This window comes from Acromyrmex echinatior, chromosome 2 (genome assembly GCF_024713525.1).
Source record: "Acromyrmex echinatior isolate Ae372 chromosome 2, ASM2471352v2, whole genome shotgun sequence".
NCBI classification, from domain to species: domain Eukaryota; kingdom Metazoa; phylum Arthropoda; class Insecta; order Hymenoptera; family Formicidae; genus Acromyrmex; species Acromyrmex echinatior.
In genome coordinates, this window is record NC_141853.1 from 12065802 (window position 1) to 12082099 (window position 16298).

Here is a 16298-nt window from a genome sequence, read left to right on the forward strand (position 1 = left end):
TCGCGGCCTCGAGAGAGAATCAACGGGGAGTCTAAGTTGTTTGATCAGGTGCTGCGCGGAATTCCGGCGTTTGCGGCGAATTTTCTTCAACGTATATATCGGGTAGATGCAATCTTCGTCTGGTACAATTCCGATTAAAATTGTAGAGTTGCATGAAAGCGATTCTAATGTGAAAGGTAGCGTAAGATAATTTTTATTTTACATGAAATTAGAATCGTAGGAAAATCAAACAGTTTTCACATATCCGAGAAAAAAATGTGCAGGAAAGAAAACGTGCTTATACTCGTTTCAAGGAAAGAAAACTGCGAGGAAATGTATAATAGCGAGCATTTTAACGACATGACGCAAAAATGACGTCATATCGTGCGTTAACTCAAACGACATTGGTCTTTTGATGTAAAGAGGTATAATCAAAGTTAAGAAAGTCCCGTTAAAATCATATAAATCTCCATTAGATTCTATATCGGAATATATACATTTTTTATCAATATAATCTGGATTTTATCTATATAATTGATGTTCGTTCAATAGAATTTATATTTAATCATCACCGTGAATCATTAAAAAATCACAGATACATACATTAAACAGAGGCGAAAGTTCAAGAAGCCTGCCTACATCTATGATACAATCATAGTGACATTTAGATATTCCAATCGTTACTAGATGTCATACGAGCTACAAAACTCCTCTGAGATCTACTTTTCCTTAACACAAATCTCATAAGAGATCAACATTCGTTACAGTCTTTTAATCGTCCGCCGAATATCTTGTCAAGTCATTGTCGAATTAAGTTTTCTGCTAAAACACTTATTCAAACAGCTATTCTTGTCTACTGACCTGATAATCTGAGAAACTCTTTCAAAATCCTTTCAATTAAATAATAAACTACGTAATGATAAATAATTAATAAAATAATGAATTAATAATACTCAAAAATTGTGGCAGATGCTATTAGTAACATTCTGAAACTGTAACGTTATTTTATTACGAATTCGACATCGACAGCTGAGAATCAACATCCGGTACAGATCTGCGCTGTTTCATATAAATACGAAATTATATCGGCCATCGGCAGAAGCGATTGAGGTAAACATCGGACTACGCTTCGCAAATTCAGTTTGCGTATCTTCGAGAGGAATAATTGAAATAATTACGGCGCGGGAGAATAGCTTTCCAGAAGAGCGTGGCGTGATATCTTCGCTCGACAGCGCTGCGCGCTGGGAGCTGAAAATGATACCGTCATTAAGTGATGGTTAACCAACGTTAAGCAGCAGGCTAAGCTATTTTATTTAACGAAGCTTGGCTATAAATCAGATCATGCGATGCCAGAGAGAGAGAGAGAGAGAGAGAGAAAGAGAACCTGTACCGATCCGTGACTGACATGACATAATGTGATTCGCGATACCAAGTCCACCGTTCCTCGCATCCCTTCGCAACATCCCTCTTGTAAACGCGAGAGAGAGAGAGAGAGAGAGAGAGAGAGAGAGAGAGAAACCCGTCCAATTATAAAGCCTGACGTAACGTCGAAGTTTCCATAATTACTGCGCCACTACCATAGCCAGCCAGTCACGCCGCGAGATCGGCCGATGAATTACTTATGCCCGCGTTATCTCACTTCGCTCTCTCCGCTGCCGCTGCTACTGCTCTGCTGCTGCATTCGGCTACTAATCGGGTTAGCGGTGCCTGGAAGCGACTCCGAAATAGCGAGCGTTATTAATTTAAGTCACTCTTAATACGTTCTCTTCCATCGGCGAAAATCTTTCTCGTACGTCCTCCCCCTCCCCCTTCCCCCTCGCCCTCGCGGTCCTGCTCCATCCCGTCCCACGTCCCACAGTACTCCCTGCTCCCTCATTGGTTATCAGCGACGTCATTGGTCCATGGAAATATTAATTCGCATGCGAGGACGCGCGACTTCGAAAGTTCGTGCCGCCAATTATCAGGAATCGATAATACTCGTATATCTGGAGTCTGTATCACGATAAAAACTTGGCGTGGCTAAACCCGGTTAGCGTAACGCGGTTTCCAGCTGAAATCTTTGAATACATAATAGTTTACACGTTCCTTTGTTCTAACGAATTTACGACGAGATCGGAAAAATCCTAAATTCCGAGGTTGCATCTATTCCAAAATTAAATTTCCAATGAAGCGCACGATATTCGTTTCCAGCGTGAGAGAATTTTAGAATTTCGAAAACAAAAACAGAAACAGTCACGAGAAAATATCATTCTGGATTTATTATGTAAAACGTATCTCATCGAATTTACTGAAAGTCAAGAAAAAAATCGCGTTCGAAATCTAAATTACGACAGTTAGTTATAGAATAATAAACTAATGTTATTTTCGTTTATATGTCAACTCGATAATAAGCAATTCGCACGGATTGTCGGATTTTTCCTCATTACAAACGGCGAAATTATTCATGTGCGTCGACGGTGTTGAAATTCGATCCCATCGAAATTGTGATCGCGAACTTCTCGAAATTTCTTCGGGAGGGAGATGCTCCTTTATAATTATACCAATCAAACTTGATACCGAATCTTTATTACCTTGACATTTCAGCTAAACATCCGTATTGCCATAGTCCCTAACGTTAATTAGAACCGTCGGCGAGCGTGTATGCCGCTACCAAAAATAACCGCACGCACGAAATGCGTCACGTCCACGTAGCGCTAATGGCAGCTTCATAATTCTCTCTCTCTCTCTCTCTCTCTCGCTCTGTTCTCCCTACTGAGCTCTAGAAACCCCGCGAGAATCATCGAGGAATGTTTAAAGCGGAAGAACACCGGGATTGCACCGACCGACCGACGCGACGACGAGCTAACCGATCGCGGTTTACGAGCGGGTGGAGAAGGAGGGCCGGCCATCCTGCGGGACTTTTTGCCCTCTCGGCACTGCGAGGCACTGCTCTCAGTCGAGAGCAGAAAAGTACAAAACGACATTGCTCCGGATCGGCACGTGCCATTCGATAAATCTGTCGGCAGCTGACGGCACGGCCGGCTGCTGCGAGTCATCCGCCCTTCCTCCCTCCCCTCTCTCTCTCTCTCTCTCTCTCTCTCTCTCTCTCTCTGCCTTCTCTCGTCGCGGTACACCCGCGTACGCACACGCTCTCTCTTTCTCCCTGTCTCTCCCTTCGTCTCTGCGTTCACCGTACGGTCCAGGAGGGCCAGCATCCCCAACCGAGTGCGCGCACACGTGCGGCTCGTGACGCGACATAGCAGGGAGAGGGCGCCGTGACTTCTTCCTCTCCGTTAAATTATACCGCCGCTTCGGTCGATCGCCTCGTTCGCTACGGCGACTCGTATACGCGACCCGAACGCAAAATTCTGTTACGGTATTGCATGCCGCAAGGTCGGACTCTCGCAAATATTACGAAGAAAAGATGTATAGCTGTTTTGTAAAATGATTTTGAGAAAAGAATTTTCGACAGATGCGTTCCACTTGACACGTTTGTAACGCTCGCAAACGTCATTTGTCATTGTTTAACGTTTGATAATAAGAATGAAATGATTTCTATAAGCGAAATGATTCCAAACGCAGCTCGGCTAATTATTTGAATTTTTTATGGTAATTTCAACATCATTTTCATGATAACAATGACAATAATATTGTCATTTTCAATTGATTGATCGAACTATACATATAGTTATTATTATTATATAATAGTAATCATAATCATAATTATAGTGTTATACGTAATTATAGTTACGAATATCAAAAAGTTTTCTCTCAGTGTAATTTTGAATTTTTCTTAGATTTGTATCCAATTATGAAATAAAGGAAAAATACGAGTACATAATTGTTGCGCTACTGAGATAATGAGATTTACGCGTTCAAAAATTTCGCAGTAACATCATTCGATATTTCATCAATCGAGAGAGAGAGAGAGAGAGATTTCAGATCTCGATTGTATCTCGATGACGTGCTATCAAAATATATTGAAACCGTTTCAAGCAACTTGGATATTCAAACAAACGTCACTGTACTCTTCTGCCTCAAGGCAGCGTTGCTGTCCGTTGTGCGCTCTTTCAATTACCTGGACTTTAATTCAACGCGCACATATACACGCGCTTTCACGAGTAGCAGCGCGTAGCGAGAGTTTTCCGCTGGAGTTTCCATGTTCAAGCCGCGAGCGTTACATCTCGCTTCGCCGAGTACGTATAGCTTTGTATAATCGCGCATACACGGTGTACCGGCTACGTGTGTCTAATCGATGAGCGCATTACCTACGTCATCGCCTTTCGCACTGTAAACTCGATATACCCTGTTCCGCGCGAGCTTCACGACCGCGCGATCGGGTCTGAAAAGGAGGCGTCGCGTCGCGTCGCGTCGCGTCGCTCGCACGGAAAATCTTGCGCGGACTCGTCGATTGATTCTCAGATCATCCGATGAATCTCCATCATCGTCGGGTATCAACGTTCTCTGTACGTTGCATTCTCTGTGCTCGCCGCGGTCTTTCCCGCGGTCTTTTGCGCCGCGCCGTTCCGCCAAGTAATATCGATTGTGAGATTTCTCGCTGGGAAATATGTAGAACGTCTAATAACTTGGCAATTTCACGCCTAGCTGTGAAGCGGGATTTACGTAATATTCTTGCACGGTAACCTTTCTCTGTCAAGGAGTAGCGCCGAGACCGTTTAAAACCCTAAGAAAACATGATAATAAATTAATAAATCTGATAAACGTAGCAATAACAATATAGCTTGCTTCTGCAAGATTTCTCCAACTGTCTATTGTTATTAAATGAATTCTCGTTTGACTATTGTAATAATTTTCATTTCTCGCTGAAAATTACAAAAGTTATCGCAATATAATTCTGCTAATATAGGTAATAAGTTTCAGAAATAATCGGTGAAATTACACGCCGCTGCTCGACTTTCAGCTAACAAAGCGATCTCGCGCGATATATAATAGTAAATAAGGAAACTGATACACCTATCTTCTTCAGCAATCCGCGACTCGAGAAGCGATAAAGTGTCTCGAATATCTTCGCGAAGACCGGTCGTCTTTATAGGCGAAGGTAATAAGGTGAATGAAATTCATCGGTGGAAAAAACAGGGATGAAGTGCGTGTCGGCGAGAAGAAACGAAAGATGCGACACGACGCGTTGCGAGGTAAAAAGGGGAGGGATGGATATTGGCGCGAGTGCAACGCGCCATATTCTTTGTCCTATGACACGGCGAAGTTAAAGCTTCGCGACTAAAATTAAACCGCCAGGCAGCCGAGTCGCTGAGGCTGAGGCTGAGCAGGAGCAGCCGCCAGAAACCAGAGCAGAGCACGTGCTTCAAGTAAGTGACGCGCGCCCTCCCCTGGCGTACCCATTACCCACCTCTCACCCCCTCGCGCCCTCCTCATTAAACCGCTCTATGTGCCGGGGTGCCCCCCTCCCCCTCGAAACTCCCGACTCCCGTCTAGTATCTCTCGCAACGACCGCCAAATCCCTGTGTGATAGAGCCCTAGAGAAACCGTGCTTACAGTACGCTTCGAGGTATCGAGGTACTCCAACTATTTCGTAATTTGATATTTCTATCGAATCAAATATGTCTACATCTTTCGCTCCGTATCTCCTTTTCTTCTCTAAAACTAATTAAAATTCTAACCAACTAATTGACATTTTAATGTCGAACGAAACTTAATTATAATTAAGATTTAATTCACACGAGTTTTTTCCGTTTTGTCGCGTTTTAAATTGTAGCGATGGCATTGATTTAATTGGACATTTTTTCGTCATTAAAAATTTCAATGGTGATGACTTGTAAAAAAGTAACGAAAAAAATAACGAATGCAGATTTATTCCTACGCACAAATTATTTATGTCGACTCTCGGTTCTCAATTTTCAGCTCTATCTCTCTCTCTCTCGATTCTTGATTCTCAGGTTGCAATTTATATCATTACAATGTAAGGAGAATAGATAATCATAAGAATATATGAAACAAATATATGAAAGAATGCGGTTCATTATTGTTTGCTTTTACAGTAAAGCCACGAATTAAGAGCACGAATTAAACGCAGTTTAATACTTTAGATCCTGGGCTCTGCGCCTGATAAGAAGGGAGGTTCTAAAATCCTAGAACAACTATTATTTCCTATTTCCGCAGTATATAACGTCGTTGAGATATTACAACGTAAATATCTCAGATTACATGCCCTTATTCCGTGTGTCCTCCTCTCCCTTCCTTTTCTTCCTGCACATCGTCAGCGCTATCGTCTCATTATGCATCAAATCCGCCATCTCGTTTACCAAGCACGAGAATAACATCTTCAACGCATTTGTATAGGCGAATACAACATCCGCATTTAACTCCGTTTACGGAACCCTATCGGAAGTTGTGATACGCTTGCGATCCATGAGATATGCGCCGATCAAACGGATTATCTGCTTAGAAAGCAGATTGTATCCTATGGGGATTCTCTCTCTACTGGTGCAACGACGTCATAATACGCTTCGAATTGTCGAGAAACGCGTAATCGCGGAAACGTATAATAATCTTCATCGAAATTCTAAGTAATCAATTCTTAGTACCTGTAATGTCCGAAAGGTTTATGACACATACCAAAACTTGAACGCGTAAAAACGTAAGCGGTAAGGAAAAATCAATATTTTGAATTTGCTACCGCTTACGTCTTATTGATTTACGATTTTTGTGTGTCATAGCCTTAAGAACGTAAAGAATTAAAACAGAAACGGTCGCAGAAATGATCGGTAGACTCAGATTCTCACTTTGAGAAATTCAGAAACCTTTTGAAAACCTACAGTATGAAAATAATATAAACACATATTTGTTTATAAAAAATGTATATGCATTTCTTTGTACAAAAAGTTAATTAATAAAATTATAGCTTTTCAATGTAAAAAAAAAATTATTATGCGATAACGATTGTACAACTATGACATTTTTTAATAGAAATAAACTAAAAATTTTCATATTTTGATACAAAATAGGTTTTAATGTCTAATAATATTTTGTGTGAATTTTACGATTTTCAGTTCAAGCAAACTGCAACGAACGGTAAACTTAAAGGAATCTGTGGACAAAGGAATTTTAAGAACAAAAACAATTATCAAAAACTACAAAGTGTATTAACATGTCTTAATTTTTATATATTCATCTCTCCATTATTTTCCTTTTAACAAGTATTACTTTATGAAGAACCACAAATGTGTATAATGAGAATTGTGTATCATATAGTATTATCGAGGAAATGTTCTCTTGGCCGAACGATAAGACCTTCAAAGGGCTGGTATATCACGGTGGTATAGACGCAACCCCAAGCGCCGAATCTTATCCCAGAGAAAAGTCTCTCTGTAGGAGAGCGAGGAACACATGTCCAGCACTCGGATAGCAACGCGGCCACGTGTGGGGTGATACGACGTTTGCTACCAGATTTTCATGTTGCCCACGCGCATCGATCGAGAGGAACTTCTCATACACTGTGGACCGAGGGAATCTTCTCATACATACGATAAATGAGCCTTCGTCACTCTGCGATATTCCTTTCTTTTCTTTACGTTAATACACTTATAACTAATTATACTTTTTCTCATTTCGACTCAATATACAGCTATGGAAAATAACAATCGAGAGTGCACAAACAATGCAAAGCTTTATTCGTTACTAGATTTACAGGAACTTTTTAATGGGATATTTGAATTGTTAATCACGGTGTAGAACGAATGGCGGCCAGAAATTTACGACGAGAGAGAGAGAGAGAGAGAGAGAGAAAGAGAGAGAAACAAAGTTTAATTTCCTTCAAAAAAACAGAGATTCATGAATACATTAAATTTATATGACGTTATTCGAAATTAGCATACACATTGCATAATCTTTTATGAAAAAAGATGATCTTTCTTGCATCCGAAATTTTCGAACGACGAACATGTTTCTGTCTAAATTAATGAATCACAAGGACGGCGTCCAGTCCGCGCGAACATAAAATATTATTCTTTAATTTACACATAGGTTTTGTAAATGATCAGTCGCCACTCGAATTCCTACACATGTTTCACATCCGGAGCACGTGGAAGAACTTACAGTCGTTACACGCTTTGTCGCTTCGCCTCTATCGAATAGAAAATCGAAAATTCATTTTTCCATCGGGAACAAATAATGGATCCAATAAAAGAGACGAAGAGAAAATGCAGGTATCAACCATTTGATGCTCGTTGTAATATTCAAGATGAGCTGAAACGTGTTAAAAGATCGAAATGAAAGACTATGCTACTTTATTTAGCGCTACTTTATTTCATTTTGAAGTGAATGAAGCAGACTATTACAGACAGTAATGTAAAAGGAAAGATTCTTAAAAAACATAATTGGAAGTCAGGAAGAAGTAAAATAACATTTCTATAAAAAGAGAAAAAAATAGAATAAAAGATTGTGCAATCGCCCCTAAGTTGTTCTTTTCCTCTTAAAAATAAAAAAAAAAACACAGCAAAACTGAAAGATAAAAAAGATAAGATAGAACTTCCAAAAATAAAATGAGCACGGTTCTACTTTTTATAAATAAATCTTGTTAAATTTCACACAGTTCGATCGACCTTTCTTTTTTGGATCTGAACTCTTTGAGTCCGCTAAACACACGTCCTATAATATTGTACAAGCGAATTCTCGCCAAAGGGTTAACGACGTGTAACGACGGTATCGTTACAATGTGGCCTACTGCAGCGTCACTTCTCGAGCGGATCATCTTGAATGTAAGTGCCAGGGCGCCACACCGTATCGCACCCTTCCACCGGGTGGTACAAAGCGAGCGAGGGCAAGTGTGTGTGTGTGTGTGTGTGAGAGACAGAGAGAGAGAGAGAGGTCTGCCTAAAGGGTTTTCGAGGGCTGATATGGCATTCCGATAACGAAGTATACGCGTGTACGTGGATCGCGTGTGCACGCATTCATCTCCGGTCTACCACTTCCGCTGCGCAATTGCAACAGGCACTGAAAAGGCACCGAAAGAAAGATCTTTGCCCTTTTCCTCCGTCCTACTTGCGCGGGAAATTAATTCGGAGCTTTATTAGCTTTGTTCTAAAGACTTTTTAACCAGAAAAATCGAGGCGAGCGTCGTCTCTAACATTCCTTGCAAATTACGTAAAAATAATTACGTTGCAATAAGCGAGAAGAAGTGCAAAAGCCGGTATTTCTGTAATAAAGTACCAATTTCCTGGAATAAAATCATTTTTCAAAATACCGGAGATATGATCAATTTTGATAAACAGGAAATAGGAAACCAGATTTAGTTCATAAATCATACTAAATATTTTCTTTTAATATCAAAGATTAATATTTAAATGCATTAGTCTTTTTGCGACCATGTATGTAACCTAAATCTCAAGTTTTAAAATAAGTATTGCAATGTAAGAAAACCGTTAAGATATATACAGACTTCTCATTGACTGTCGTGTAAATGACATTTAAAGTAAACATCATCGAAAGTCAAAATTGGAATGAATTAGCAACAAAAAAATTCTGTCAGTATACATATGAAACGTCGCGCTCTGAGCAATCATTCATATTTTACGGCTATTGATACAAGACGTTACGTAAAAATCAACCTCAATCGCTTCATTGTATAAAATGTCAATTTAAAAAAATCCAAATAAGGAGGGAAACAAAGTGAGCTCGTGCAATCCCATCGTGAAATTGTTAAAGAGCACATTACGCGATAAGGGGAACATAAGGGGAACCTGGACCATCATCGTCTGGAGATCCGATCTCCAACGCGAGTTAACGACGTCGCAGCTAAGTGCAGTCGCGGAGTCGCAGACGTCATGCGTGAATCACGCACACGCGCGTTCACCTCCCTCTCCTCCCTTTCGCTTTTCTTTCACGTTCTCTCGCCTTCTCCATCCCTTTCTCTCTCGCTCGCTCTCCCTCACAGTGCACGTTGCCACGTTAACTTGAAACGCGATACTCGCCGCCGTGGTTCAGAACGCGAGGATCAAGCGTGACGATACGAGGAGGCTTGATCGGCGGCGACTGCCGACGACGACGACGACGACGGAGAGAGAAAGAAAAGGATCGTGGGAGGAAGAAACGGAAAGGGAAAGATTAAGAACTGTGGAAACCGGTGGAAGTTAAGAAAACTCGTCGCACGGTGTAATTCGTCGAGATAAGAGAAAGCGAGAGAACGTAAGGAAATAAGAAAAGAAAGGAGTGACGTGCGAAAAGAGGCGAGGAGAAACTTGAAAGGCACATTCGCGTCGCTAGCGCAGAAAGGAAGAGAGAGAGAGAGAGAGAGAGAGAGAGAGAGAGAGAGAGAGGAAGGAAGAGGGAGAAGAGAGAAGGAGAGCTGGCAGCTGCTGGGCGCGTGCGGCGTCGGACCTTTTAAGGCGCGATCACCGGACGCCCGGCGTCGCTCTCGCCCTTCTCGTCCCTCCCCGACACGCTCCCTCGACCCCACCAACGTTGCTACTGGCATCCGCGTCCTCCGAGTGTTTCCTCTCCGCCGCCGCCCCCAACACCTTCTTGAGAAGAGCACAAACCGCGTCGCGACGGCCTCTATGAAATCTCATCCACCTCGCATCTCTCCTTTTCTCTTCTGCCTAATCTCTTTTTCTCTATTTCTCTTGTATCCTCTTTACACTCGTACTTCCTTCTCGCCGAGGATTCGGAGAACACGTTGTTGCTCGCGACACTTATGTCCGTTTCTATCAATGTTGATTAACTTTCGATTCGATTGATTAATCTCGATTCGATGACTCTTGACTCTTCTTTTTTCAATTCTTAGAACTAAAAAAAAATTCAATCGAGACTAAAATTAATTTTTATTGGTGAAAATGGATAATTAATCGATGGCGATCGAATGAATTAATAAGGAACAATGGTATCTTTTAATTTATTTGTCAATATTGATTTTCACATAATAAAATTAAATTCAAGATATTGTATGTAGATATTTTTCTCTCGATATCGCACTTTTTTTATGTAAGAAGTGTAACAATAGTCGCGTCCTATAAAGACTTCTTTTGAGAAAGAAATCAAATCGGAGTTTTATGCAACTTCCGAGAATAAAATGATTCGCTTTTTCAAATGTAGTGTGTAGGTAGGTGCCTTAGTGCATTCGCAGAAAGAATATTTATATTTCTTTAAAATTATAAATATTATGCATTATAAATATTACGTAGCTTGAATAGACAACATAATTAAAAAAGTAATTCCAATGCTTTTCTTCTTAAAAGATAATGAATGAGGAAATATTATAAGCGAAGCTTCTCTGCTCCAAAAACATTGTTCTTACATCAATTAATTTAACATTGCCAATATTTACGATTATTTTTTTTCTGTGATAATTTAACTTCGCAATCCGGCTGAATTTTTAATGAATAAGAAATGAAGGACACGCCCCGATCAAACTGCATAAATAATAAATAAAATTCAACTAGTAAAGATGCTGAAGCACATGCTGCTAGCCGGCAAACGTAATAGCAGATCTCTTTATATCTCATACCAGTCATACCATCCCTTCTCGATGATACCTTCCATACTTTTCACAACTCCCACGCTCCTTTTATTCCTTGCTCACTGCCGGATATCGCCCGGCGCGGCGCCTTGTCAGCTGACCGACACGGCTCTTCTCACGTATCGATTCGTGAGAGGTCGAGTCACGTGTTCTACATCGTTTTTCCTCCTCTCGTTCTCGCATCTCGCATTTCTTCATTTCGCATAAATCTGAATTAACATCACGAGTGCACAAAGTCTCATGAGTTTCGAGATATAAGAATGGAAAAAAGGAAGTAAATTCGATTCCGAAACGAACATTTCCCTGTCATCTATTTTCTCAAGTTTCCGGCACACAAAATATATATATATATATATATATATCTGTATTCAGTGCAAAGTTTTTTTCATCTTGATTATATAACGGTCACATTCATTGTAAACATATAGTATATAGTAACAAATTAAGTATCGAAAAATTAAGTATCAAACAGAAGCAAGACTAATTCTCAGAATCAATAGAGATATTTAAGAAAATAATTTATAATTCAATTTTAACATCCGTGCGGAAAATCTCGTTTAGAACTCACTTTTTTAGATTTTGAGTAATATGGAAGTCATACCATTACATGATACAAAATTATCTCTTGCAAAAGCAAACTAATCTCATCTGATGAAATTCATGAGATGAAAGTAGAAGAATACCGGAAAAGAGCACAATATAACTCTTTATTTTGTAACGCTCCTTAAAAGTACGACTGCAGCATTTGTTAAATATTTTGAGATATTGACATAATCACGTCTGATGTTTCTCTCTTCGTCGATGAGGACGAAAGAGAGATACACAGGGCGAACAAAGATAACCTAACACTTGGATAAGAACTTCGGATTATCGTCAGTTTGGCGAATTAAAGAAGTCGAAATATACCGTCTGAAATTATGCGTTCTTTAAATTCGATCATCAGTATCTCTACATCGCATTTGCAAATTTTGTGCCACGATTTCATTTAATTACACTCGCATATTATCTCGAGTAACGAAAAAACAGTGATAAATCGTCATTATCGTTCTAATTAGGATTACTTTTACATTTCGGGCAATTATTCGCAATTGTAATCTTTATTCGCAGATTATGATAACTAACATTAGTATTTACATAAATATAACATAAATCGATTGTATTTAAGAAATACATCATAGACCAATTCCCTGCGTTGAAAAAAATTAATTAAATTTTAATACGTATTTTTTTTCAGTAGTATTGACTTAATATCTACTTAAAATAAATAGACATTCACGCAAAAAAAAAAAATATATTTGCTGCTCCAGTTAAAACTATCGCTGTTTTTTGTGTCTGATAAAAAATTATGTATCATACGCACATAGAATTACATAGAATTTATAATACAAATCTAAATTCTATCTCTGTCATTTATATGATTAGATGCAATACATATTCAACATCGCAGTACTAGAAATTTATCTATTTTAGCTAATTTTTTGTGCTTGATTTTCGTTATAATTGCAAGATCACTTTTTTGAGTGATTTATTTTATCAAAAAACATGATAATTTAAATCAAATTAATGATTCTTGTATCGAATAGATATTTATATTTAGTAAATATCCATTTGATACAAGAATCATTAATTAGTTAGTTTTATTCAAACAAAATTTATTAAAATTTAATATATTTTTTTTTATTGTACACATAATAAAAAATATTATTTTATGTACCATATGGTATATAGTGTAGACGCGCGCAGTATAAACAAAATAAATTTTTGAAGAAATCAATGCTTCCAAGGATTATCAAACGAAATAAAACGTCTAACTACATTTTGTATGCTCCAGATTATAGAGATAACAATGAACATATTTATATGTAAGAACTAATTTGGAGCTTTTATTCGTTTCAACTTCAAAATAATGAATAATCAAAGGGTATAATATAATAATACTACAGCAAAGCTCTTTAAAAGCATGAAAAAATTAACTAAGTTGAGGAAATGAAATTCAGATTGATTATCTCGAACGGATTAGATTATCGTTAAAGAAACAGGCTCGATTACCGTAATAACTCAACTCGCAATAACGTTTTCGTTATATGTGGCTCGCGTGTCATTATATTCTGCCACTTTATTCCTATTACAAGAAAGAATCAAGGAAGAAATTCTATTTCTCGATGAATCATATACAGAGAGAAAGAGTTTTTTTAAATACAAAATAGCATCTTTTTCCATCGCATCAAAATTGTCGTATAAAAGGAAAAATATAGTTTTTATTATTCAACAAGGAAAGAAATCGAGATTGTCGCTTATGTACAATATATGTATGCGTGGATAGGTCGCGAGGACTCTCTTATCTCTCTTATATCGAGCGCATTCCGTTTCCTCCGCCATAAGTAATCCGCACGGCAGTAACGGTAGTAGCGGAGGAAGACAAGAAGAAGGGGTCGAGGGTCAGGTCGGGGGTAGAATACCGCCCCATCCTCCTGCCGCAGGTTCACTTCGTGCACCTACGCGACGGCGACGGCGGTGGCGGCATTATAAAGCCGGAAAGGTGTATCATGCCATGCGCGCGGCACTGCGCGCGGTATACAGGTAAAAGAAACGTCGCCATGGAAACGACCATGGCCACCCTCAATCAATACACGCGACGGGGTGTCGGTCGGTCGGTCCGTTCGTTCGTTCGTTCGTTCGTTCGTTCGTTCGTTTGTTCGGCCGGTATATCGGTGACGCAGGCGAAAAGCCCACGTGGTCCTATCGGCCACGTGCGAGAACGCTCTTCGCTTTTCCCACTTCCAAGTATTTCTCACCCCACACCTCTTCTCATCTCTTCTCTTCTCCTGACCTGGACCTTCCTGGGAAAAGGGAGTAAGGGGCTCCGCACAATAAAAGGAACAGAGAACAAGAATTTCAACCTATCAGAAACCTGTGTATTCCACAATTCATGATTTCTGATAGGTTGAAATTCTTATTCTCTATTCTTCTCTGTTCCTTTTATTGTGCGAAGCCCCTTACTCCCTTTTTGTTTCCTCTCGGGCGCGAAATAGTGTTTTCATACGACGTGTTTCCTTCTGCCGACATGCCCGCGTTTGAGGTGACCGACACGATAGAGAGATTCTGTGTCAACTCGTAGGATACCGACACGTGCGAATCGCACGTGGAGATAGGGAAAGGGAAAGAATTTACAAGAATCTTTGTTCAATCAGAAATACACTAAAAGTATTAACAAATACGATTATGATGAAAAAGAATGTATCGCGTAGAAAGAAAGTCTAGAGACTTGTGAATGAAGATGTGTTCGCAAAGTAAAAAAGCAAAGTCCAATTCGTCGGACGAGATAAAATGGGACACTTTTATAAAAAATACATATTTAAGAAGAAACTTGCACTTGCTAATCTGCGAAGTGTCCCGCAACCATTACCAATTATCGGAAATCACAAACCCTGTAAGTTAGATCAACAAGAATGTCACTCGCTCGAAGAGATATTGATGGTAGTCGAGTTACAAGCAATTAAACTTTTAAAGGTCTCCGTAAATTAAACTTAGGAGAGGGAGGCATAAATAGATAGCGAATCAGTAATCAGTATCCTCTGTTCGATTTTAGATGAACTGTCATTTAATATGAAATGTTTAATATGATACGTTGCGAAAAAATATTTGTATTTAATAAATTGCTAAATGTAATCTTAGACCAAATTAATAAGGCAAGGATCAAAATGAAAGCTGGTCAGATTCAGTTTTTCTTCGCGAGCAATGACACTGATTAGCACCCTTCAATGTTCTATTGAATCGCGGCAGACTTTTCATTCCTTCTTCTGATTTTTCGTAGTGGTACGACCATTCGTGTAAATGGACACTTCTTCAAATTAGGTACAGACAGCTCGCATGTTCGTAATGCCAATAGCGAATACTATGCCGACATGTATACATTGATCGTTTAAATTTTACGATTCATAAACTTGCAAGTCAACTTATATATCGATCGCATTTTCGAGTCTCTCTCTCCCTCTCCTCCTCACTTTCTCTCTCCTCTTCTCTTTGATAAGATAAAAACCTTAAGCCAAGGTAAAGCTTCAGTGCTTTAAATAATGATAACAAAATTTTTATGCAGCAAGATCAAAGATATCTTTAAAAGGTCATCCAGGATTCTTTGTTTTCTCTGAAGTAGACAATCCAATAGTGTTAATATAGCTATGCCCTAGAAATATAAAGTCAGAAAAAATACAATAAATAATAGTTCATTTTAGAGTAAGAAGGTACCTGTCTCAGTTAGACTTTACTACTATAACTACTACATTTTCAAGTATCAGAAGATAATTGAGTACTAATAATTATCCTAATTTTTAATCTGTGTATCATTATCATTATTGTTATACGTTTTTGCCTCAATAACAAAAGAAATACTTAATGAAATTAAATTCGATAAAAAAAAAAAGAAATGTTCTAAAGACTTGATTTTCTCGCTTTGACTAGTTCAATTATCTTATGCAATACATATTATAAATTATATTTAAGGATATTTATAAATCACATCATATATCTCATATATATTTTATAAAGCATAAGAGAAATTGCAACCCTCACATTCGGCGCCAAATCTATTACTAAATTTAGGATAACAAGTTAAACATCTCTCATTTTCATTATATATTTATATGATGTACACTATATATTTGTAACACTACTCCAATTATACATTCATTACATAACATCCATAAAAAAATGTTTTAATTTTTATTTCCTTTTCTCTCCCTCTTCTTCTTTCGAGTTCAAAATTAAAGAAGTTTCGTCCAATATCACAGAACGAAGATACGTTATTTTGTTGTTTCCCAAGTATTTTACTATTTTATATAGTGCAACCATG

General features: G+C 38.7%; 2 protein-coding genes across 5 annotated transcripts in view; one reads left to right on the plus strand and one right to left on the minus strand.

Annotated features, from left to right (window-relative positions):
- Mef2 (myocyte enhancer factor 2) overlaps window positions 1-16298 on the minus strand; it is a 68738-nt gene that overhangs the window by 40216 nt on the left and 12224 nt on the right. The window lies entirely within an intron of this gene.
- LOC105146997 (Poly(ADP-ribose) polymerase 16) overlaps window positions 1-16298 on the plus strand; it is a 40197-nt gene that overhangs the window by 1275 nt on the left and 22624 nt on the right. The gene's annotated exons all lie outside the window — the stretch shown is intronic.